Here is a 24042-nt window from a genome sequence, read left to right as displayed (position 1 = left end):
CAGGTACTTTCTTGGACAAAATGCTATAAAAGACGCCATAGAGACAACGGAGGTCCTGAAATAAAGATTAAATGTCCTTCGCCATATCGCTACGACAGATAAAAAGTAAAACGCGGTCGACAGCCCGCACATGGTTCTCTAAAATGGCTGATAACCCACACGGCAAGCATAAATTAGAAAGCTAATTTGTCGAAACCTGACATTCTGAGCCCGTGGCTGTGTACAAAATATAGGTTGACTCTTACGTAGAAAATAATAGCAACCAGCCACTATTTTTATTAAAGATCGTCGGCGAGCTCTACAGCGACATAAGTGACACCCTTCCCTATAGCACCTAATAGCCTTCAAGCGGCTCTGTGCCAGAGTTTGCCTGCTTATAAAACGACGGAAACAGGGGTGTTGGGAGAGGAACGTGTCGACCATTGGGTGCCACACGTCACCTTCCCAAGTCTGGACGAAGATCAGACGTCTTTTTGGGTACGTCTGCGTCGGAGAACTACCCCCCAGCATTGGCCATACGTGGCTAACGCATGGTTACCTCCTCTATCGCGAGGACCCACCTCGGTGTCGCTGTGGCTCACAAATGATGGTCGTTCACCTCTTGCTGGACTGCCCACTTTTAGCCGCTCTACGGCGGAATTTTAACTTTTCCAGCGCCCTACCTTCAGTGTCGGGCGACAGTGCCTCAACAGCAGCTTTAGTTTTACGTTTTATTCGGGAGGGTGGGTTTTATCATTTGATCTAAGTTTTAGCGCATGTCCTCTGTCCCTGTGTGTCCTTCACTCTAGGACTTTAAGGGTGGAGGTTTTAATGTGTTGCAAAGTGGCTGGCTTCTCCTTTTTATTCTTATGGTCAGCCAGCCGTGGTAATATGCTCTCTTGTTTTGATCCCTTCTACATGTTTCGTGCGTCTCTGTGTGGTTTTCTTGTCCGATTTTGTCCATTTTAGTGTTTGTTGTCCTCCTGTGATTGTTGTGGTTTTCTCCTTTCTTCCAACTGTGTTTTGTATGTCTCTATTATTTTACTCCAACCCTTGTGGAATTATTTTAATCGGAACGAGGGACCGATGACCTGGCAGTTTGGTGCCTCCCCCACCCCCTCTTTTAACCCAACCAACCACTTTTTAAAACGCTATTTATTTATTTATTTAAAGCGCGTAGTTATTAAAGAGAAGATGTTTCGGTTACTTACGATGAAAAATTCGAGCCATTATGATGCAGTGCAGAGTGCTTGTAATTTTCCAGCATCGAAAACAGTATGCTGCACTCTTTTTATACCGTTTTCGCTGCTGCAAGATCACAAGCAGTTTGCACTGGAACATAATGGCGTGTATTTTTAATCGTAAGTAGCCCAAACGTCTTTCCTTTAAGTATTTGTTAACATCACTTAAAGTCGTTGTGAGGCACAATTATAGTTAAAAAGACATTGTCTCACATCTTGCTTTGGTTGTAAGGCACCACCACCGCAAGGAAATTTCATCAGATGGGAAAACGAAAAGCGAAAGCTGATGTAAAATTTATCTTAACGTGAACCAGCCGCCTGAAGCTGAACCTGCCGTTTCGAAACCGGTAACAGCGCTGTTTAAATAAATAAATAGCACTGTAAAAAGTGGCTAGTTGCTGGTTTCTTCTGTGTAACAGTCAACCTATATAAATTAGAAAGTAAGTGGTTAAAAAAGGGGCGAACTGTCAAAGGTTGACGACAATAAACACGAAGTAGTGGGGAGCACCACTTAACAAATGGCGGCGGCTAAAAAGACAGTGCCCAATACGCTACCTAGCTAAAATGATCTTCTCGCCCCGAGAGGAGGTCGGTTAAGCCGCTCGGACAGAATTCACCGGCGCTTGTTTCCCATTACGGGAAGACCAGTGGCGAAGCCAAAGTGACGCCACCTGCTGACAGACGGCGACACAGAGATCGTCGAAGGGATGGAAGAACAAGCGGGCAGAGGCAGGACTGCAGCCTTGGTAACAGGCTAACGTGACGGGAACCACATAAACATCACTGTGGCTCCATCAAGAGTCAGCCAGTGACAGCTTTCTTGGACCCGTTGCACCAGGGGATGGACGGTGTACAGCACACACAGGCTCTGAAGCGCTCTACTCAACACCACACAACACCTCAAGAGCCCAGAGGAGAGCGCCTGAAGACAACATAAACGAGGTAGGTTCCGAAAGTTTCCGGCCTGACTACGTTTTCAAAGTTATAAAAATAAAACAACGATGCTATTTTTTCAACGTTATCACCCTTTATTTCAATACACTTTTCACATCTGTGAATTAACAATTCTAAGCCTCTCAAAAAGCAATCTGATTCCCTATCGGCAAAATGTCCCGTTAGAGCTGCTTTCACTTCATCATCAAATTTCCTCCCTCGATGATATTTCTGCTGTTTGGAGATGAGAGAGAGTAGAGACTCGAGTCTAGGTCTGGACTATAGGGTGGGTAGTCATTCTCATGGAAGCCACATTACTTTACTGCAGCTTCGCAACTGCCATCGTTTGCATTGGCGCATTGTCATGGAGAAGACGAACAGCACGTGGCAACCTTCCTCGCCTCTTTAGTTTTTACGAAGTAGCGTAATTTGTGCAGAAGCGAAGCATGGTATTGTGCTTTCACAGTGGTTCAAATGGCTCTGAGTACTATGGGACTTATCATATGTGGTCATCAGTCCCCTAGAACTTAGAACTACTTAAACCTAACTAACCTAAGGACATCACACACATCCATGCCCGAGGCAGGATTCGAACCTGCGACCGTAGCGGTCACGCGGTTCCAGACTGAAGCGCCTAGAACCGCAAGGCCACAACGGCCGTCTTCACAGTGGTGCTCCTTTCTTTGAAATCATTTAGAGAAGTCCTCTATTCAGAAGACCGTTGCTACGAAATTCTTCGTGGATTGAGCGACCTTCACCTTTCTTGGTGGAGCTTCACCTCGTTTGTCCAATTCAAGAGTTTCTCGTTTGGACAGAGCGTTATAATAAAAAGCCATAGTTCCATTTCCTGTAAGAATGGATTCCGGTACATCTTTCTGGTCGCCACGGAACAGCCCCAAAGAACTCGGTGCAACGAGTCACACGCTGCTCCTTCTTCACTGCAGAGAGAAATCTGGGCAGCCATCTTGCACTCACCTTTATCGTGTGCAAATAATCATGGATGATCTGGAGAAGATTGTTTTAGATAACCCTAACCTTCCTCCAGTTTCCTGGGATTACAGCCGTCTGTCACTCAGAAACTCACTGTCAAGAATAGCGATGGTTCCCTCAGACACCTCCTTAGACGGTCGATCATCATGTGGATACTCAGCAACGCTGCCTTTCCCCAGACTAAATTGTTTAGACCATTCCTTTACTGTGGAGTACGAAGGGGGAGCACATCTTAAACACCATCCAAGCGGACTTTGATTTCAGCGGGGGCAAGATGTTCTTTTGTCAGGAACTTGATCGCGGCACGATACTCGATGTTATCCACTGCAGCGCGCAGCACGCAACGTCTTCCTCAAACGAGTGTCGCCATTCTACTGGAGCCAGTAGCGGGCTGCAGTTCGTGTGCGCATCTGCTGACTTAGGGAACCTGCCTCGTACTTTTCGCCCAGCCGTACAGCATCGCGCCGCCACGTCAGTCAGGGGTCAAATGCCGCGGCACACTATCTGGCATATTATGAAACCGATATTAATCACAGCTACCACTCAAATGAGTTCTCGAGATTCTGACCTAGCGAAACGATCAGCAAAATTAACTCTTATCTGCAGTATTTTGCTTCTGCGCTGGTTATTAGAGGAAGGGTCTAAACGATAGTCTTGGAAAACAGTTGAAAATAAAATTTTAAGCATCATAATTGACAGATAGTTTGGTTATGGCTGTTTAGTGGATGCATTATCCATCCTGAAATGAAGCAGGAGTGTGTTCTAGAAAGTATGTATGCTCTTTAACATGAAGTGGACTTAGCTGTTGCCGTTCTAATTCGTTGTTTGTTTGGTTTCCTATTCTGGTACATGCGCGCACGCGCACACAAAAATTGAAGAAACAAGTTGAGTGTTTCCAGAATGAGATTTTCACTCTGCAGCGGAGCGTGGGCTGATATGAAACTTCCTGGCAGATTGAAACTGTGTGCCGGACCGAGACTCGAACTCGGGACCTTTGCCTTTCACGGGCAAGTGCTCTACCAACTGAGCTACCCAAGCACGACTCACGCCCCGTTTGGAAGGTAGGAGACGAGGTACTGGCAGATGTAAAGCTGTGAGGACGGGGCGTGAGTCGTGCTTGGGTAGCTCAGTTGGTAGAGCACTTGCCCTCGAAAGGCAAAGGTCCCGAGTTCGAGTCTCGGTCCGGCACACAGTTTTAATCTGCCAGGAAGTTTCAAGTTGAGTGTTTGTCGCGGCAGAAATGCAAACGAACTGCTTCTTCTACGTGACAACGAAAGACCCCCACCGAAGTCTGCGCTCCCGACAGAAGCTCACAAACGTTCATTGCACTGTTCTCCCTCACCCGCCCTGCAGCCCGGATCGCGCACCTTCCCTGGTTGACCCAGTGCTCCGCGAGAAGCATTACCTGGATGATGGTGAGGTTATTGATGCAACAAGACGTCGCCTCGACGACGACCAGCAGAGTGGTCCCATGAAGGCATACGGGCCCACCCAGGAAGTGGGCGTTAGGCCATCGTATTGAACGGAAATTATGTTGCAAAATATGGTTCCGTAGCCAAAAGGCTGGGGAATAATGTAGTGTATTGGAATCCTGAAACAAACGCGAACCTGCTTTCAGTAAAAAAAGTGTTGCATTACTTATTGAACGTTTCTGGTACATTTATGCGACAGGGAACGCATCATTTTTCGTGAAAGAAGAGAACCAGCTTATACGTTTCACGTGATGAAGGCATCACTTCTTGAAATTAAGGTGCCCTTGTTGCAAGGTTGGTACAAAATTGCTGTTCTGAAACGCTCATCCATGGATCTACATCTACATCCGTACTCCGCAAGCCACCTGATGGTGTGTGGCGGAGGGTACCTTGAGTACCTCTATCGGTTCTCCCTTCTATTCCATTCTCTTATTGTTCGTGGAAAGAAGGATTGTCGGTATGCCTCTGTGTGGGCTCTAATCTCTCTGATTTTATCCTCATGCTCTCTTCGCGAGATATACGTAGGAGGGAGCAATATACTGCTTGACTCTTCGGTGAAGGTACGTTCTCGAAACTTTGACAAAAGCCCGTACCGAACTACTGAGCGTCTCTCCTGCAGAGTGAATAGCAACGGTCCTATGACACTCCCCTGCGGCACACCTGAAATCACTCTTACTGTCCGCTAGTACAGATTATCTACATCTGGTATCGTAACAACAGGATACGTGTGTCATTCGTGATTCGCTAAGACAGATCCCGAAAGAGCTGCAGCCTTCAATTTGTGTGTTTAACATCCAAACTACGGACTCAGAAGGACGGGTTTCGCATAGCATAGAAATATAAAATTATTCCTTCCCATTTGGATCCACTTGGTTGCTCCTCATTAGGTGCTATTCTTCACTTTTCTGGAAAGCGTTCCTACGGTGTGATGGTCATTCTGTAAATGTTCTGTTCGTTCAATACGTCTAACATGTCACATGTGTTCACCTTTGTTTCAACTCTAATGGGTACTGAACATAGAGAGCTCGAGAATGATCGGATGCATCGCCCGGTAAGGAATCCAGGACACAGGCTGCCACACGGAGCACGTGACTGCTTTATAGGCGACACGCAGTGCACACTCTGGTCGCAGAGTATACTCACACCCTGTCGCCTCCCTAGAGGCAGATCCACCGAGCTAGGTAGCGCGCTGGGTGAGTGCAATGGACCCGCATTCGGGTGGAAGACGGTTCAAATCCCCGTCTGGCCATCCAGATCTTGGTTTTTTCATGGTATCTGTAAATGCCGGGATGAAATCCCGTCATTTCGTAATCCGAGCTTGCGCTCCGTCTCTAATGGCCACCGAGCGAGGTGGCGCAGTGGTTAGACACTGGACTCGCATTCGGGAGGACGACTGTTCAATCCCGCGTCCGGCCATCCTGATTTAGGTTTTCCGTGATTTCCCTAAATCACTCAAGGCAAATGTCGGGATGGTTCCTTTGGAAGGGCACGGCCGACGTCCTTCCCCTTCTTTGCCTAATCCAATGAGACCGATGACCTCGCTGTCTGGTCTCCTTCCCCAAACAACCCAATGGTCGCGCTGTCGACAGTACGTTAAACTCTAATCTTCGTTCCTTTTTTTCTTTCTGACGAAGACGCCATATTTTACTCTATTCTGTAGCACCAGGACACTGTTTCCGCAATAACTCTCTCTCCACCGCTCCATTCATTCATTGCAGAGACTTTAATTTAATCCCTGATGGTCTATAATTATGTGCATCCGCTCCGTTATCCCATTTGATACACAAGAGTGACATGCACTGTACCATATTTTGCCGGAGAGTGTCCGATGTGCGAGAAATTCGAGGTGAGTACTGGAACGTCCCTCTGGCCTCTTACCCAGAGCTTCAGCAGCGACGAAGTCGTGCACTGGTCGCGGTAGCGGCGACTGTCCACACACACTCTGCGCAGAGCGGCGCGCGAGGCAAGATCCCCGCCGCTTCACAGGTTCTCCATGCAGCGTCTAATGGCGGCGTCAGATTACTTCTGTGTACTGCTACACGCGCAGAATTAGTCCAAATTAGGGACACCAGCCTCGCTTTGAGACGCGAGACACAGTTAAACTTCCCACAAGTCCAAAGCCAATCATAGAAACCCCGTAGTTATCTAACTATTCTCAGGAAGATTCTGAGATCCGAGCACTGGACTGGAACACGTACACAGCTAACAGTTCACACACCGCCCCCAGCTCACTCTCAGCAAAATTCCGCCTATTATCTCCACAACAGCGAAGTAGGAATACAGATCAGAGTCAAGAGGAATAAAGTCGTGCAAAAGAAATTGAAAAAAGGTCAACTAAAGGCTCTATACAAAATTACGTATATAGATAATCAATGCCGGGAATGCAGAATCTCGACGATTTTTGCCTGTTACGATATCATTACTAGCAAGATGTCGGTCCTGGGAATTCCAAGATCTTGTCAAACTCCCTGCCGTAGTGCATGAGGCAAGCCCGGACACACAAAAGGAAGCGAGCAGGGCCGGCAGGAGTGGCCGTGCGGTTCTAGGCGCTTCAGCCTGGAACCGCGCGACCGCTACGGTCGCAGGTTCGAATCCTGCCTCGGGCATGGATGTGTGCGATGTTCTTAGGTTAGTTAGGTTTAAGTAGTTCTAAGTTCTAGGGGACTGATGACCTCAGATGTTAAGTCCCATAGTGCTCAGAGCCATTTGAACCATCTGAAGCGAGCAGGGGACTTCAGTTTATACTCTTATACGAACTGAGAAAAGATTTAATAAAATGGAGAAGAAGATACGTTAGATTCAGAGCCATGACCACTGTCATGGTTCCTTGAAGTTGAAAAGTCGGTCCCAGGATCTCACATTGAGTTCCATTCGGTAGTATCCCACAATCCCATAGTTTTAAGCATTCCATTCCCCTTGAACATTCCTGCTCCTAGCATATGGTGATAACTACAAGTGGGTCATATATGGAGTATACCCAGAAAGGTCCTGCCTTCTGAAAATATAATTGTATTGTGAGAATGTCCCGTGTGCACTTCTCATATTTTCTCCTCGAGAAGTAGTCGCGATTCTCTGTGGGAGTTTGGATCACCATGGAAGAGCATACCATAACCCGTTTTGTGTTGCCACCCTTCTTCTACTGACGTCAATGCATGGCTCTTTCTTTCTAATGTAACAAGCAATATATCCCTCATCCTGATATTAACAAGTTTACCTGAAGTCCGCCATCTTACGGGATACAGGTGAAACACATAACGAGTCTTATCCGATGGTGGTACCTGCTATTGGCAAGTGTACTAGCACACAGAGGCAGGTGCGGTCAGTCCTAGCCTTCACTATTCAGAGGTGGCAATGCAATGACAAGGTACTTTCAATGGGATACAATAAACTCCAGCGTAGCTGGTAGTTCAGCCTATGCCTGGCATAGCCCTGCCAGACATTGGTCTCGTAGTAGCAAGGTAGGAGTTAGCTATCAATGTACTGCTTAGTGCATGGCTTTCCATTTTACAACAACTTACATTTTATGTTTTCATGCAGTAATATTTTTCTGTTATGCTTTTGACGAATGATGAATGCACTGTATCAAAACAGTTAGTTGCATGTTCCATAGATCATTTGAACGATTCTTTTATCGAAATGATGTGGAGCGAGTGAGTTAACAGGTTATGTATACACGATTAAACATTAATGACCACATTATCATTTTATTTCTACTCATGTGACTACACTTAAAAAGAAGGGTCCTTGTCTTTCTACTGGCTACGATTTTTAAGCAGAAATTCGTCAATGGAAAAGGAGTTGTCCAGGAGAAATGATTTTTAAATTATTGAGCAAATGATCAAAAACATTTATTGCAGCGTATTGAACTCCTCTTTGAGCCACTGGCGACAATTACAATGGGTAATACGTTATTTTTAGCTCTAGTGTTGCAGGAATGTACATCATTCTTTTTCTCAAACTGTGATGTATTATTTATGACGATCTTAATCAGCGAAAGCATGTATTGTGATGGCGCAGTTAAAATGCGTAGCGCCTTGAAGAGGTGCCTATGACGTCTATGGGTGGACACACAACATTCTTACTGCTCGCTTATGTGCAATCAATACTTTATACGTGGTGAGTTACCCTACAAAATTATTCTGTATGACATTATTGAGTGGAAATATGCAAAAAAAGTCGGGAGGTTAATACGTTTGTTTCCAAGATTAGGAATTATACGGAGAGCGAAAGTAGCTGAAATTAACTGTTTGAGGGTATCAGTAATATACTTCTTCCAATTCAAGTCTTCATCAACATGTACACCAAAAAATTTGGTGTCTCCTGTCCCACTGAATGACTCCTGCTCAAGTGCTGCATGACTCTATTTGTTGTACAGAGCTGAATGCGGTGTGCTTTTTTTATCAGACTTTAAGAAGAGCCCATTTTCAGAGAGCCACTAATTAGTTCTTTGGAAAATGTCATTTACTAACTCTTCTGTTGCTTTCACTTTAATGGGATTTATTGTAACACTTGTATCATTAGCAAAAAGTATCAGTTTTACTTGTTAAATGTTAAGTGGAGGGTCATTCACATACCTAAGGAAGAGAAGTGGACTCAATTTTGAACCTTGTGGGACACCCTTCGTGACCCTTTTTTTTTCACCTCAGTCAATAAGTAACATAAATAGACGTATCTGTTGATTACACTGACTTATAAACCTAAATTTTTTACACCACCAAGGGACTGTAGACCTTAACGCGCTTACCTGTTCCTGAGACGGGGTTCTCAACATTGGCATTGGGACAGACAGAGGGACGGACGACAAGGCGCACCTATATGGGTCCGTTTTTGCCGACTGAGGTACAGAACCCTAGAAATAGGTCATATGTTTCGTGAAACAATTTGTGTAAAACTAAGAAATAAGATAGATTAAAGAAACATTTGAAACACCTTCAACTGCTGTTCAAAATCATGTGCAGCAAATGGGAAGCCTCAAATGTTTCTCTAATCTGTTTTATTTCTTACTTTTACGCGAATCATTTCACAAAAAAATTGACTTTTTCTTTTTTCAAGTTTGTACCGAAAACATGAAATTTAAATAAATGCCTCTAGGTATTCTACATACTATTATTAGGAATATACAGATTAATAGAAAGCAGAGATGTATCAATTTGTGCTGTAATTTGATATTCCGTTTTTCCAACATGGCTGAAGGAATTCCAGAATTTCTATACCAACGTAATTTTTTATGCTAAAATTACTAGCCCTTGAGCAGACGAACTTTTTGGCACTTCATTTACGTACACAGCAGCAGATGTCTGTGAAATACTGTTATTCCTCCTCAAATAACAAATTAAGTTTTTCTTTATTATTCTGTTTAGCTTCAAGTAGTTATTTATTTTATAAAACTAGACCTCACACTGGTCACTTTGATACCCGATTTGTCCATACCGTGCTCTTCGTTTGCCTATGAAAATTAGGATAAAAACCAATTGTGTAATTTTTAGGGAGCCTTATTTTCGCTTCAGACTTTTGGCAAAACGATAGAACGATACTGAAATGCGATATGTCAGCTGCAACTAAACCAGACCAACTCCATCTCGTTCGCTAAACACCATCACCCAACTGGCTGCGTAGCTCCACAACCTAGTTAGCGCTCGCTTAGAATACCGGAAACGATTCAACCAGAAGTCCACTCCTGCACAAAGGAATGCGCTTCCGGATTCCCCGTTTACCGTATTGCAAGATATAACTTGTTGGATCACCAAGGGTCACAGTGTCGGCTTCAGAAGTACGCCACAGAATCACCACTGTTGCTCCAGAGGCACGCGACGTGACCCTGCGAGGCTGAACAGCGACTTCGCAAGTTCGGTAGCGCTCCGTGCAGTTATTTCACATCCAGGAGTAGGTGCGCGCGACGGGTGAGGGAGGGGCGGCAAATTGGGAAATTGGTGGTAAGGTTCTATGGGACCAAACTGCTGAGGTCATCGGTCCCTAGGCTTACACACTAAATAATGTAACTTAAACTACAGGGTGTTTCAAAAATGACCGGTATATATGAAACGGCAATAAAAACTAAACGAGCAGCGATAGAAATACACCGTTTGTTGCAATATGCTTGGGACAACAGTACATTTTCAGGCGGACAAACTTTCGAAATTACAGTAGTTACAATTTTCAACAACAGATGGCGCTGCAAGTGATGTGTAAGATATAGAAGACAACGCAGTCTGTGGGTGCGCGATTCTGTACGTCGTCTTCCTGCTGTAAGCGTTTGGTGTTCACAACGTGCAAGTGTGCTGTGGACAACATGGTTTATTCCTTAGAACAGAGGATTTTTCTGGTGTTGGAATTCCACCGCCTAGAACACAGTGTTGTTGCAACAAGACGAAGTTTTCAACGGAGGTTTAATGTAACCAAAGGACCGAAAAGCGATACAATAAAGGATCTGTTTGAAAAATTTCAACGGACTGGGAACGTGACGGATCAACGTGCTGGAAAGGTAGGGCGACCGCGTACGGCAACCACAGAGGGCAACGCGCAGCTAGTGCAGCAGGTAATCCAACAGCGGCCTCGGGTTTCCGTTCGCCGTGTTGCAGCTGCGGTCCAAATGACGCCAACGTCCACGTATCGTCTCATGTGCCAGAGTTTACACCTCTATCCATACAAAATTCAAACGCGGCAACCCCTCAGCGCCGCTACCATTGCTGCACGAGAGACATTCGCTAACGATATAGTGCACAGGATTGATGACGGCGATATGCATGTGGGCAGCATTTGGTTTACTGACGAAGCTTATTTTTACCTGGACGGCTTCGTCAATAAACAGAACTGGCGCATATGGGGAACCGAAAAGCCCCGTGTTGCAGTCCCATCGTCCCTGCATCCTCAAAAAGTACTGGTCTGGGCCGCCATTTCTTCCAAAGGAATCATTGGCCCATTTTTCAGATCCGAAACTATTACTGCATCACGCTATCTGGACATTCTTCGTCAATTTGTGGCGGTACAAACTGCCTTAGACGACACTGCGAACACCTCGTGGTTTATGCAAGCTGGTGCCCGGCCACATCGCACGGCCGACGTCTTTAATTTCCTGAATGAATATTTCGATGATCGTGTGATTGCTTTGGGCTATCCGAAACATACAGGAGGCGGCGTGGATTGGCCTCCCTATTCGCCAGACATGAACCCCTGTGACTTCTTTCTGTGGGGACACTTGAAAGACCAGGTGTACCGCCAGAATCCAGGAACAATTGAACAGCTGAAGCAGTACATCTCATCTGCATGTGAAGCCATTCCGCCAGACACGTTGTCAAAGGTTTCGGGTAATTTCATTCAGAGACTACGCCATATTATTGCTACGCATGGTGGATAGGTGGAAAATATCGTACTATAGAGTTTCCCAGACTGCAGCGCCATCTGTTGTTGACAATTGTAACTACTGTAATTTCGAAAGTTTGTCTGCCTGAAAATGTACTGTTGTCCCAAGCATATTGCAACAAACGGTGTATTTCTATCGCTGCTCGTTTAGTTTGTATTGCCGTTTCAAATATACCGGTCATTTTTGAAACACCCTGTATCTTACGCTAAGGACAACACACACATACCCATGCCCGAGAGGGGACTCGAACCTCCGACGAGGGGAGCCGCGCGAATCGTGACAAGACGCTTTGTAAGTAGGCTGTTTAGGTTTCAATGTTGGTAACGTCACGTAGCGCTCTGTATGAAAATCACTGCCTGTGCTATGTGCAGTCTGAGGCTGGTCGGCATTGTTGCAATATTTGCTATTGTAGTGTTGGGCAGTTGGCTGTTACTTTTGAACACTATTAAGGTAAATACATTGTTTGTTCTCTATCAAAATCTTTCATTTGCTAACCATGCCTATCAGTAGTTAGTGCTTTCAGTAGTTTGAATCTTTTATTTAGCTGGGAGTAGTGGCGCTCTCTGTATTGCAGTAGTTCGAGTAACGAAGATTTTTGTGAGGCAAGTGATTTGTGAAAGGTATGGGTTAATGTTAGTCAGGGCCATTCTTTTGTAGGGATTATTGAAAGTCAGATTGCGTTGCGCTAAAAATATTGTGTATCAGTTTAGTGTTGATCAGAATAGGTAAAGAGCGAAATGTCTGAGTACCTTCAGTTCTGCTCAGCTGTTTGAAAATCAAATAGCGTAAGAGTTTTATCAGCACAGTAATTCATTAAATTTTCTAAGGGGACGTTTCAGCTTGAGACCGCGCGGCTAGGGGCGGCAAGAGGGGATGATTGCCCCCTACTGGAATCTGAATACAACCTTCTTACTCAATGGAGAATTTGTAATAATGATTGTGACTCAACAAAACTGCAGATTTAACATTGCCGTGTGCGATGGGAAAGACCGCGACTTACGTATCAAATACAGGCTATTTCAAAAAGAATATACGAACATTGAGGTGAGGTGGCAAGTCACGGATACCTCCTAATATTGTGTCCAACATCCTTCCGCCCGGCATAGTGTAGTAAGTCAACGTAGCATGGACTCAACTCGCCGTACGAAGTCCCCTGTATAAATACTGCCTCTACTGCCAACCATAAGTAACTGCGGAAGTGTTGCCGGTGCGCAGTTTTGTGCACGAACTGACCTCGCGATATTCGAGGGAAACCTTCTCGGGCGATCTGGGTAACCAAATAATTCGCTCGACTTGTCCAGAGTGTCCCTCAAACCAGCTGCGAACCCAGTGGTATGGCGCATCGTTGTTTGGGAGCGTGAAGTCCTTGAATGGCTGAAGATAGTCTTCAAGTAGCCGAACATAACAGTATCCAGTCAATTATCGGCTTAGTTGGACCAAAGGCCCCAGTCTGTTCCAAGTAAACGCAGCCCACACCATTATGGAGTCACTACCAGCTTGCGCAGTGCCTTGTTGAGAACGTGGGTCTGTGGCTTCGTGGGGTCTAAGCGTCACTTGTACCTTAGCACCAGCTCTTACCACTGAGACTCATCTGCCCAGGCCATCGTTTTCCAGTCGTCTAAGGTCCAACCTATATGGTCACGAGCTCCAGAGAGGCGCTGCAGGTGATGCCGTGCTGTTAGCAAAGGCCGCCTGCAGCCGTAACCAAAGTACGCCAGATTTTGCCACGCTGACCTAACAGATACGTTCGTCGTATGTGTTATTTGTCTGATAGCACTGACAATTCTGCATTTCCTGATTCACATTCGGTGTGTCATACAGTATAACTGGGAGTCCGTACGACTCTGACGCCGTTTTCGCTGTGAGAATTTTTGAATTGTTTCGTAGTAACGAGAGCTCTTGTTTGAGCACCATCAGTACGGGAGTTGGTGTGGCGGCCAAACGACATATCGTCGGTAACTTAAAAAAAAAAATTGTGTAAATGGCTCTGACAAGGGAACCTCCCCATCGCACCCCCCTCAGATTTAGTTATGAGTTGGCACAGTGGATAGGCCTTGAAAAACTGAACACAGATCAATTGAGAAAACAGGAAGAAGTTGTGTGGAACTGTGAAAAAATAAGCAAAATATACAAACTGAGTAGTTCATGGCAAGATAGGCAACATTGAGGACACTGGGGCCGCAGTAGCGCCGTGGTCTCGTGGTAACGTGAGCAGCTGCGGAACGAAAGGTCCTTGGTTCAAATCTTCCATCGAGTGAAAACTTTAATTTTTTATTTTCAGTTTATGTGACAAACTCTTATATTTTCATCACTTTTTTGGGAGTGATTATCACATCCACAAGAAAACCTAAATCGGGCAAAGTACAAGAATCTTTTTACCCATTCGCCAAGTGTACAAGTTAGGTAGGTCGACAACATATTCCTGTCATATGACGCACATGCTGTTACCAGTGTCGTATAGAATATATCAGATGTGTTTTCCTGTGGAGGAATCGGTTGACCTATGACCTTGCGATCAAATGTTTTCGGTTCCCATTGGAGAGGCAGTTCCTTTCGTCTACTAATCGCACGGTTTTGCGATGCGGTCGCAAAACACACACACTAAACTTATTACAGTGAACAGAGACGTCAATGAACGAACGGACAGATAATAACTATGCAAAAATAAAGAAAGTTAAATTTTCATTCGAGGGAAGACTTGAACCAAGCACCTCTCATTCCGCAGCTGCTCACGCTACCACGGGACCACGGCGCTCCTGCGCTCCCACTCTCCATAATGTGGTATATGTGGCCCATGGACTACTCAGTTTGTATATTTTGCTTATTTTTTCACAGTTCCACACAACTTCTTCCTGTTTTCTCAATTGATCTGTGTTCAGTTTATCAAGGCCTATCCACTGTGCCAACTTATAACTAAATCTGAGGGGGGTGCGATGGGGAGGTTCCCTTGTGAGCAATATGGGACTTAACATTTATGGTCATCAGTCCCCTAGATCTTAGAACTACTTAAACCTAACTAACCTAGGGACAGCACACAACACCCAGTCATCACGAGGCAGAGAAAATCCCTGACCCCGCCGGGAATCGAACCCGGGAACCCGGGCGTGGGAAGCGAGAACGCTACCGCACGACCACGAGCTGCGGACTCGGTAACTTCATTACGCGCCAGTGCACTGTGGAATGCAGCGATTAATAATGAGGACTTTCATTTGTAGTATACTATATCGACAAGGCAGTTTACTTGTTGAAAATCGAACTTCCGACACAAAATAGATGACGGAAGGAGATGTACGGATGTTGGATGACTACGACGGAATCAACCCGCTTCGTCATCCATACAGCTTTTGCTGCTTCTCTTTCCAACGGGTCCAGCTTCTTGACCTTTGGCGCTAACCTGTCTCCTTCCGTTACTCGGCTAAAACAAACACAAACACAAACACACACACACACACACACACACACACACACACACACACACAGAGAGAGAGAGAGAGAGAGAGAGAGAGAGAGAGAGAGAGAGAGAGAGAGAGAGGCCACTGCAATAGCGGACATTACCGCAGAATTGTTGATGTCCTTCGTATAGCCAGCCATGACAAAATTGTTTCACCTGGTGAGCAAGATATCGCACAGGGGAAATACTCGTAGATTTCGAGAAGAATGTAATAATTCCGGTTGCAAAGATGGCAGATTCTGACATGTGTGAATACTGGCGAACTATCATTTTGATAACTCGTGGTTACAAACTAGTGACACGAGTTAGTTTCAGAAGAATGGGAAAATTGGTAGCAGGAGACCTCAAGGAAGTTCATATGAGGTTCCAGGGAGAAGTAAGATCACGCGAGACAATACTGACCCTACGAGTTATTTGGAAGATAGGGTAAAGAAAGGAAAATTACGTTTAAAGCATTTGTAGATTTAGAGAAAACTTTTACCATATTGACTGAATACACTCTTCGAAATTCTATAGTTGGCAGGGATAAATTAGAGGGAGCGAAAGACCATTTACGAGTTTTACGGAAACTAGACTGGAGCTATGAGTCCAAGAGAAAGCAGTGAGATTGGATTATTGCCTATCCTCGATAGGCGAAAAAGTAGTAAAGGAAACCAAGAAGAAATCTGGAAAGGAAAGTTTGGGGAGAAACTATGAGTTTGCCGATGACATTATGGTTCTGTTGTATACGGCAAAGGACTTGGAAGAGCAGCTGAACGGAATGAATACCGTCTTGAAAACAGGCTATAAGATGAACACCAACAAAAGTACGAGTAAAACAAGAGTAATGGAATGTAGTCGAATTAAATCAGGTGACGTCGAGGGAATTGCGGGCTGGTTACAGTTGAACTTGCGCTACTTGCTTGAGACACTGTCCATTCCGTTCAACTGATCTTCCAAGTCCTTTGCTGTCTCTGACAGAATTACAGTGTCATCGGCGATTCTTAAAGTTTTTATTTCTTCTCCATTGATTTTAATACCTACTCCAAATTTTTCTTTTGTTTCCTTTACTACTTGCTCAATATACAGATTGAATAACATCGGGGAGAGGCTACAACCCCGTCTCAATCCCTTCCCAACCACTGCTTCCCTTTCCATTGAAAGTAACACACTTTAATTTTAAACATTTATGGAAGATGACTACCAACAGCCTTTAAGTAATGTACAAAATGCATGCTTGAACTATCAGCTGTTTCTATTTTAAACCCAAATATTTGGGTTTAAAATAAAAATAGCCGATGGTTCAAATATGCATTTTATACAACAATTTAATTTCTACATGGCCTCACAGACTTTCCGTGTTTGAAAAATACCTTGGTTGACACTGAGGGTTTCTAACCAACTACTTTTGAAGTACATTTCGAGATGTTTTCCCTCGCCAGAGAGGGCGAGACATCCTCCTACCGCCACCAGAGCTGCGGGCCGATCACCTTTAGGTTTTGCGAGCTTCTTGCAGTGCACGAAATTACACCGTCTGACGTAAAAAGTGAAGCACCTGGTAGGCGTGGAGGAAACTAAATGAAACTTCGCGGGTTGGGAGGGTATGCACTGTCATTTCAATGACTAGAATATCGAGTCATATTTATGAATAAATTGGCAGTATGAGGCCCCTTAGCACTTTAACGTTGCACCTCCTCTGGCTTGCACGAGGGAGCACTGATTCGGCTGGGGAAGATATAATAAAGCCATTGAATCCCCTCCTGAGTCGAGCTGGACCCCAGCTGTTGTAAATGTTCTTTGCTATCCTGCTTACTGGCATTCGGACGAAGCTGACGTCCGAGCTGGTGCCACACATGGTCTATCGTGGTCAAATCAGGGAATCTTGATGGACACAAGACTACCTCAACGTCACGCATAAAGTTCATAGACACATGTGCCATGCATGCACGATCATTGTCTTCGTGGAAATTGGCACGACGATACTGTCACACGAGAAGTAATATATCGGGATACAAGATAAAATTTGCTCTTTTCAGTCAATCCGGCCAGGAACTGAATTAATGATTTCCATCGGCCTTTTCCTGCTTCCACTAATAGCAGTCTTCAGCAAAAGAGCTAATTCCTGGCAGAGCTTTTCAAAATTTTTCCAACAGGTGGCGGAGAAAACTACGGCCATCCTGGGAAAATCATTCACTTTGAAGTCAGCGTAGTAGACCATAACCGTAATCCATTTAGGTTAATGGACAGACCATGCCATGATCTTCAGGTTGGACGAAACGCCTCCCCACTCGCGACATCCGCTCCCTCCCCCCTCACACGCCCTTCTCCTTCCCCCTTCTCCCCACAGATAGCAGAATCCGCCATTGGCGTCCACAATAGCCAGCTGACGAGCACGGCCAGGGAAGAGGTGTCATAGCCCGTATTTTTCATGTGTTTTTAATTATTTGCACTCGCGAATCCTATAACGCTCCTTGGGTTATGCACTGAAGAGCCAAAGAAACTGGTACACCTGCCTAATATCGTGTAGGGCCCCCGCGAGCACGCAGAAGTGCCGCAACACGACGTGGCATGGACTCGACTGATGTAGTGCTGGAGGGAACCGACACCATGAATCCTGCACGGCTGTCCATGAGTCCGTAAGAGTACGAGGGGGTGGAGGTCTCTTCTGAACACCAGATTGCAAGGCCTCCCAGATAGGTCCAATAATGTTCATGTCTGGGGAGCTTGGTGGGCAGCGGAAGTGTTTAAACTCAGGAGAGTGTTCGCGGAAGTGTTTAAACTCAGGAGTGTGTTCCTGGGGCCACTCTGTAGCGATTCTGGACGTCTGGGGTGTCGCATTGTCCTGCTGGAATTCGCCAAAGTCCGTCAGAATGCACAATGGACATGAATGGATGCAGGCGATGAGAAAGGATGCTTACGTACTTGTCACCTGTCAGACTTGTATCTAGACGTGTCAGGGGGCCCATGTCACTCCAGCTGCACACACCGTTACGAAGTCTCCACCACCTCGAACAGTCTTAAGCTGAGAAGCAGAGTCCACGGATCCATACTTGTACAGGTCCATCCGCTCGATACAATTCGAAGCGATACTCATCCGACCACCCGACATGTTTCCCGTCATCAACTGTCTAATGTCAGTGTTAACGAGCCCAGACGAGGCGATAAGCTTTGTATGTGCAGTCATCGAGGGTACACGAGTGGACCTTCGGCTCCGAAAGCCCATATCGATCATGTTTCGGTGAATGGTTCGCACGTTGACACTTGTTGATGGCACAGCATTTAAATCTGCAGAAATTTTCTGGGGGGCTGCACTTCTGCCGCGTTGAAGCATTCTCTTCAGCCGATATTGGTCCCGTTCTTGCAGCATCTTTTTCCGGCCACAACGATATCGAGGATCTGATGTTTTACCTGACTGCTGATATTCACGGTATACCCGTGAAATGGTCGTACGGGAAAATTCCCACTTCATCGCTACCTCGAAGATGCTGTGTTCCATCGCTCGTGCGCAGACTATAACGCCACGTTCAGAGTCTCTTCAATCTTAGTAACCTGCCATTCTAGCAGCAGTAACCGATCTGACAACTCCGCCAGACACTTGGTGTCTAATGTAGGCGTTGCCGACCGCAGCATCGTATTCCTCCTGTTTACATTTCTCTGTATTTGAATACATATGCCCACACCAGTTTCTTTGGTGCTTCAGTAAATACGTCGTTACGCGCACTCGATCGAATACCGCTCACCTACCGAGAGGGAACTTTGGCGTCATTCAAACACAATGTGTCAGTTGTTGTTTAGTGAGATACTGCGTCTTACGGTATTAGACAAAGGAGTACACGTTCATTTCATATACGTATGGTGTTACAAAAAGGTACGGCCAAACTTTCAGGAAACATTCCTCACACACAAATAAAGAAAAGATGTTATGTGGACATTTGTCCGGAAACGCTTAATTTCCATGTTAGAGCTCATTTTAGTTTCGTCAGTATGTACTGTACTTCCTCGATTCACCGCCATGATTTCACACGGGATACTCTACCTGTGCTGCTAGAACATGTGCCTTTACAAGTACGTCACAATATGTGGTTCATGCACGATGGAGCTCCTGCACATTTCAGTCGAAGTGTTCGTACGCTTCTCAACAACAGATTCGGTGACCGATGGATTGGTAGAGGCGGACCAATTCCATGGCCTCCACGCTCTCCTGACCTCAACCCTCTTGACTTTCATTTATGGGGGCATTTGAAAGCTCTTGTCTACGCAACCCCGGTACCAAATGTAGAGACTCTTCGTGCTCGTATTTTGGACGGCTGTGATACAATACGCCATTCTCCAGGGCTGCATCAGCGCATCAGGGATTCCATGCGAAGGAGGGTGGATGCATGTATCCTCGGTAACGGAGGACATTTTGAACATTTTCTGTAACAAAGTGTTTGAAGTCACGCTGGTACATTCTGTTGCTGTGTGTTTCCATTCCATGATTAATGTGATTTGAAGAGAAGTAATAAAATGAGCTCTAAGACGGAAAGTAAGCGTTTCCGGACACATGTGCACATAACATATTTTCTTTCTTTGTGTGTGAGGAATGTTTCCTGAAAGTTTGGCCGTACCTTTTTGTAACACCCTATATATGCCACAAAGGTAAACGGAGCCCACCTGGCATTTAAACTGACGATAAAAGGACGTGTACGAGACCGTGAGGCAACAGAACATAACAGATGGCTTCATCGCGGCCAGGGCGGTGGCTGCCTATAGAGTTGTCCGTTCCGCTGGCGAACTGAACTCGGAAGCACTTCCTGGCTGCTGCAGTGAAGCGCCCTTCATAAAGAGCACACACTTACCTGCTTCCTGTTTGGTATTTGTCGCATCCAGCAGGGCGGACACGGCAGCAAAACAGAATGCGCGCTCGGTCTGTCCTTCACAGAGCAACACGTGAAGCTTCCAAGTTCTTGGCCGTGTGTATCAAACAACCGTCTTTGGCGTTGTCCCCAGCGCATGGCAACGTGGATTAGGGTTGTTCAGATACCATCCCGATACTTACTCAAATGAATGGTACTCCAAAGTGTCGATGTCTACTAATATGGCTACCTTAAATTTTTGTGTAAAAGAAATAAGGTTGATATATTATCGAATCCTGCCCGCCCGTCTGATGTAGGGTGCCTAGGAAAGTGTTTTCTCGGACAGCTAGACAAGAATTCAAGCAAATCTTATTACTTAACTTTGCGTATTGACAAAGAGGTGTCGCAAGCAATTTGCGACATGCAAATAATCAATGTCCTTTGGTATATACAATTTCAATGCAAGCAAAACACAACACTTCATAAGTGACTGCTAAAGCGCTTGGATGACGGATCGTCTTCTAGTGCGCCCGCGGTCAGGCGGAGCGGCGTTTGTGTTCTCTTCCTGTAGATGCCGCTCCTGTCGTGGTGTCGCCCTAGTCAGCGTTCTATTGGCTGACGTCGTCTCTCAGCCTTATCTGTTGTAACGTTCCGGGCCGACATGCAGGCACTTGACGTTACGCCGGAACATATGTGACACTTGATTGCTTATTTTATGTAGTCAAACAAAAACATCACTTTTATTTATTTATTAATGATAATTCCACACACAAAAATTTGATTTTGGAAGGTCTTCCAAAAAGAGTAATTGCTGTAACTATTTAGGAGACAACTTGCTTCTTTTCTAAGTCATAGTTGCACCAGATTTGTCAGCAGCTCGTGGTCGTGCGGTAGCGTTCTCGCTTCCCGCGCCCGGGTTCCCGGGTTCGATTCCCGGTGGGGTCAGGGATTTTCCCTGCCTCGTGGTGACTGGGTGTTGTGTGCTGTCCTTAGGTTAGTTAGGTTTAGGTAGTTCTAAGTTCTAGGGGACTGATGACCATAGATGTTAAGTCCCGTAGTGCTCAGACACATTTGAGCCTCTTTTTTTTTTTTTTTTTTTTTTTTTTTTTTTTTTTTTTTTTTTTTTCCACCAGAGTTTTTAAAATAAACACTCCCTAGACACAGATGCCGTAACGACGACGATGATGTATTGTTCAGTATATTTGCACAAACATGAAATAATGACTTCCATTCTACAAACGTGTTGGTTCTTTTGTGTGACAAATATTGGTACTTGGTCGTTTTGGTGTGTTTCCTTTTTCTTTTTGTGGCCGCGCGCCAATTGTTTATAACGTTTCCAAAAGTCTTGTTCCTGTGTTGCAGTAAACTAAGCAACATCTTCCTCCAAAATCGAGTTGGCTAGGACACTCACAGAAAAAGGCAGTAGGAAGAATAAGGTAGAAAGTAAAGCTACACATCTAATAAGAACATAAAATTGAGGTAACCATTATTAGGGAGAAACGTAAATTCAGGAAATTAACAACACTGATCTTAGGGGTTTTATGCAGGACTACGAATATGAGTCGTAAATGAGGAAAATACGTAAAATGGAAGTTTCAATGTACTTGTCGGAAGACGTTACTTTCCAATACTGTACGTTTTGATTCTATTTTCGACATAATTTCTCAAAGCATAATGTAACTTGTAAATTCAAAATGATAGTTACTCGTAGCTACATCCTGAATGAAATTACATTACTGACAAACCTTAAAATAACGACACGTAACCTAAAACAATAGGCCTACACAGATATAATAATTTTGTATCACAGGATATCAAAACATTATTACACTACTGGCCATTAAAATTGCTCCACCACGAAGATGACGTGCTACAGACGCGAAATTTAACCGACGGGAAGGAGATGCTGAGATATGCAAATGATTAGCTTTTCAGAGCATTCACACAAGGTTGGCGCCGGTGGCGACACCTACAACATGCTGACATGAGGAAAGTTTCCAACCGATTTCTCATACACAAACAGCAGTTGACCGGCGTTGCCTGGTGAAACTTTATTGTGATGCCTCGTGTGAGGAGCAGAAATGCGTACCATCACATTTCCGACTTTGATAAAGGTCGGATTGTAGCCTATCACGATTGCGGTTTACCGTATCGCGACATTGCTGCTCGCGTTGGTCGAGATCCAATGACTGTTAGCAGAATATGGAATCGGTGGGTTCAGAAGGGTAATACGGAACGCCGTGCTGGATCCCAACGGCCTCGTATCACTAGCAGTCGAGATGACATTCATCTTATCCGCATGCCTGTAACGGATCGTGCAGCCACGTCTCGATCCCTGAGCCAACAGATGGTGACGTTTGCAAGACAACTACTATCTGCACGAACAGTTCAACGACGTTTGTAGCAGTATGGACTACCGGCTCGGAGACCATGGCTGTGGTTACCCGTGACGCTGCATCACAGACAGGAGCGCCTGCGATGGTGCACTCAACGACGAACCTGGGTGCACGAATGGCAAAACGCCATTTTTTCGGATGAATCCAGGTTCTGTTTACAGAATCATGATGGTCGCATCCGTGTTTGGCGACATCGCGGTGAACGCACATTGGAAGCGTGTATTCGCCATCGCCATACTGGCGTATCGCCCGGCGTGATGGTATGGGGTGCCATTGGTTACACACCTCTGTCATCTCTTGTTCCCATTGACGGCACTTTGAACAGTGGACGATACATTTCAGATGTGTTACGACCCGTGCCTCTATACTTCATTCGATCCCTGCGAAATCCTACATTTCAGCAGGATAAAGTGCGACAGCATGTTGCAGGTCCTGTACCGGCCTTTCTGGATACAGAAAATGTTCGACTGCGGGCCTGGCCAGCACAGTCTCCAGATCTCTCACCAACTGAAAACGTCTGGTCAATGGTGGCCGAGCAAGTGGCTCGTCACAATACGCCAGTCACTAATCTTGATGAAGTGTGGTGTCGTGTTGAAGCTGCATGGGCAGCTGTACCTGTACACGCCATTCGAGCTCTGTTTGACTGAATGCCCAGGCGTATGAAGGCCGTTATTACGGCCAGAGGTGATTGTTCTGGGTACTGATTTCTCAGGATCTATGCACCCAAGTTGCGTGAAAATGTAATCACATGTCAGTTCTAGTATAATATATTTGTCCAATTTATTTAGCGTATGAATACCCGTTTACCATCTGTATTTCTTCTTGGTGTAGCAATTTGAATGGCCAGTAGTGTATTACTAGTTTCAAACATACGTTCCACTTATTTCATCAGACCCGATCGATCTGATAACTTTCCGGTGTTCTCTTTCTACAAGAGTTACAAGAGTACTGGTGTATTTAAATAATTCGACATATTGCCACAAAACTTCAGTTCCAAAACAGTGTTTGCAGTGTGTCGTAGCGTCATTCATTTTATTATTAGTAAAATATTAGGTTTCGGCGGCGCCACGACGCAATAGAAACTAGTAAGCTTTTGAGGAGAGCACGCTCAGCACGGTTGCAAACGTAACCACAACAAACAATATGGACGACGAACAGATGTAAAAGCCGAGCGGACGCAAGGCAACGCGGGGGGCGGAGGTCAGTACCGTAGACACACGTGGTCACTCTATCACTACTTGGATATGTGCGTAAGGTCGGTTCGATACAACTACTTCCCTCTCCATACCGAGTAAGTATCGAAAGCTAATTCGATACGCGGTATCGAAAGAAAAGTATCAAAAACTTGGGTATCTGAACGTCCCTAGTGTGGCTTGCTAACGGAAGCATGAAAGTAGCGTCACAGC

At 45.3% G+C, this 24042-nt stretch overlaps 1 protein-coding gene and 2 non-coding genes across 4 annotated transcripts in view; 2 read left to right on the top strand and 1 right to left on the bottom strand.

Annotated features, from left to right (window-relative positions):
• LOC124804661 (zinc transporter 1) overlaps positions 1–24042 on the top strand; it is a 682916-nt gene that overhangs the window by 74644 nt on the left and 584230 nt on the right. The gene's annotated exons all lie outside the window — the stretch shown is intronic.
• Positions 4108–4182, bottom strand: Trnas-uga. The gene has a single exon. It is a non-coding gene; the product is annotated as a tRNA-Ser (tRNA).
• Trnas-cga lies at positions 4258–4332 on the top strand. Its single transcript has one exon. It is a non-coding gene; the product is annotated as a tRNA-Ser (tRNA).

This window comes from Schistocerca piceifrons, chromosome 7, assembly GCF_021461385.2.
Source record: "Schistocerca piceifrons isolate TAMUIC-IGC-003096 chromosome 7, iqSchPice1.1, whole genome shotgun sequence".
Classification (NCBI taxonomy): Eukaryota; Metazoa; Arthropoda; class Insecta; order Orthoptera; family Acrididae; genus Schistocerca; species Schistocerca piceifrons.
The sequence above is the reverse complement of the archived record's forward strand: the minus strand, read 5'-3'. Positions and strand labels throughout refer to the sequence as shown.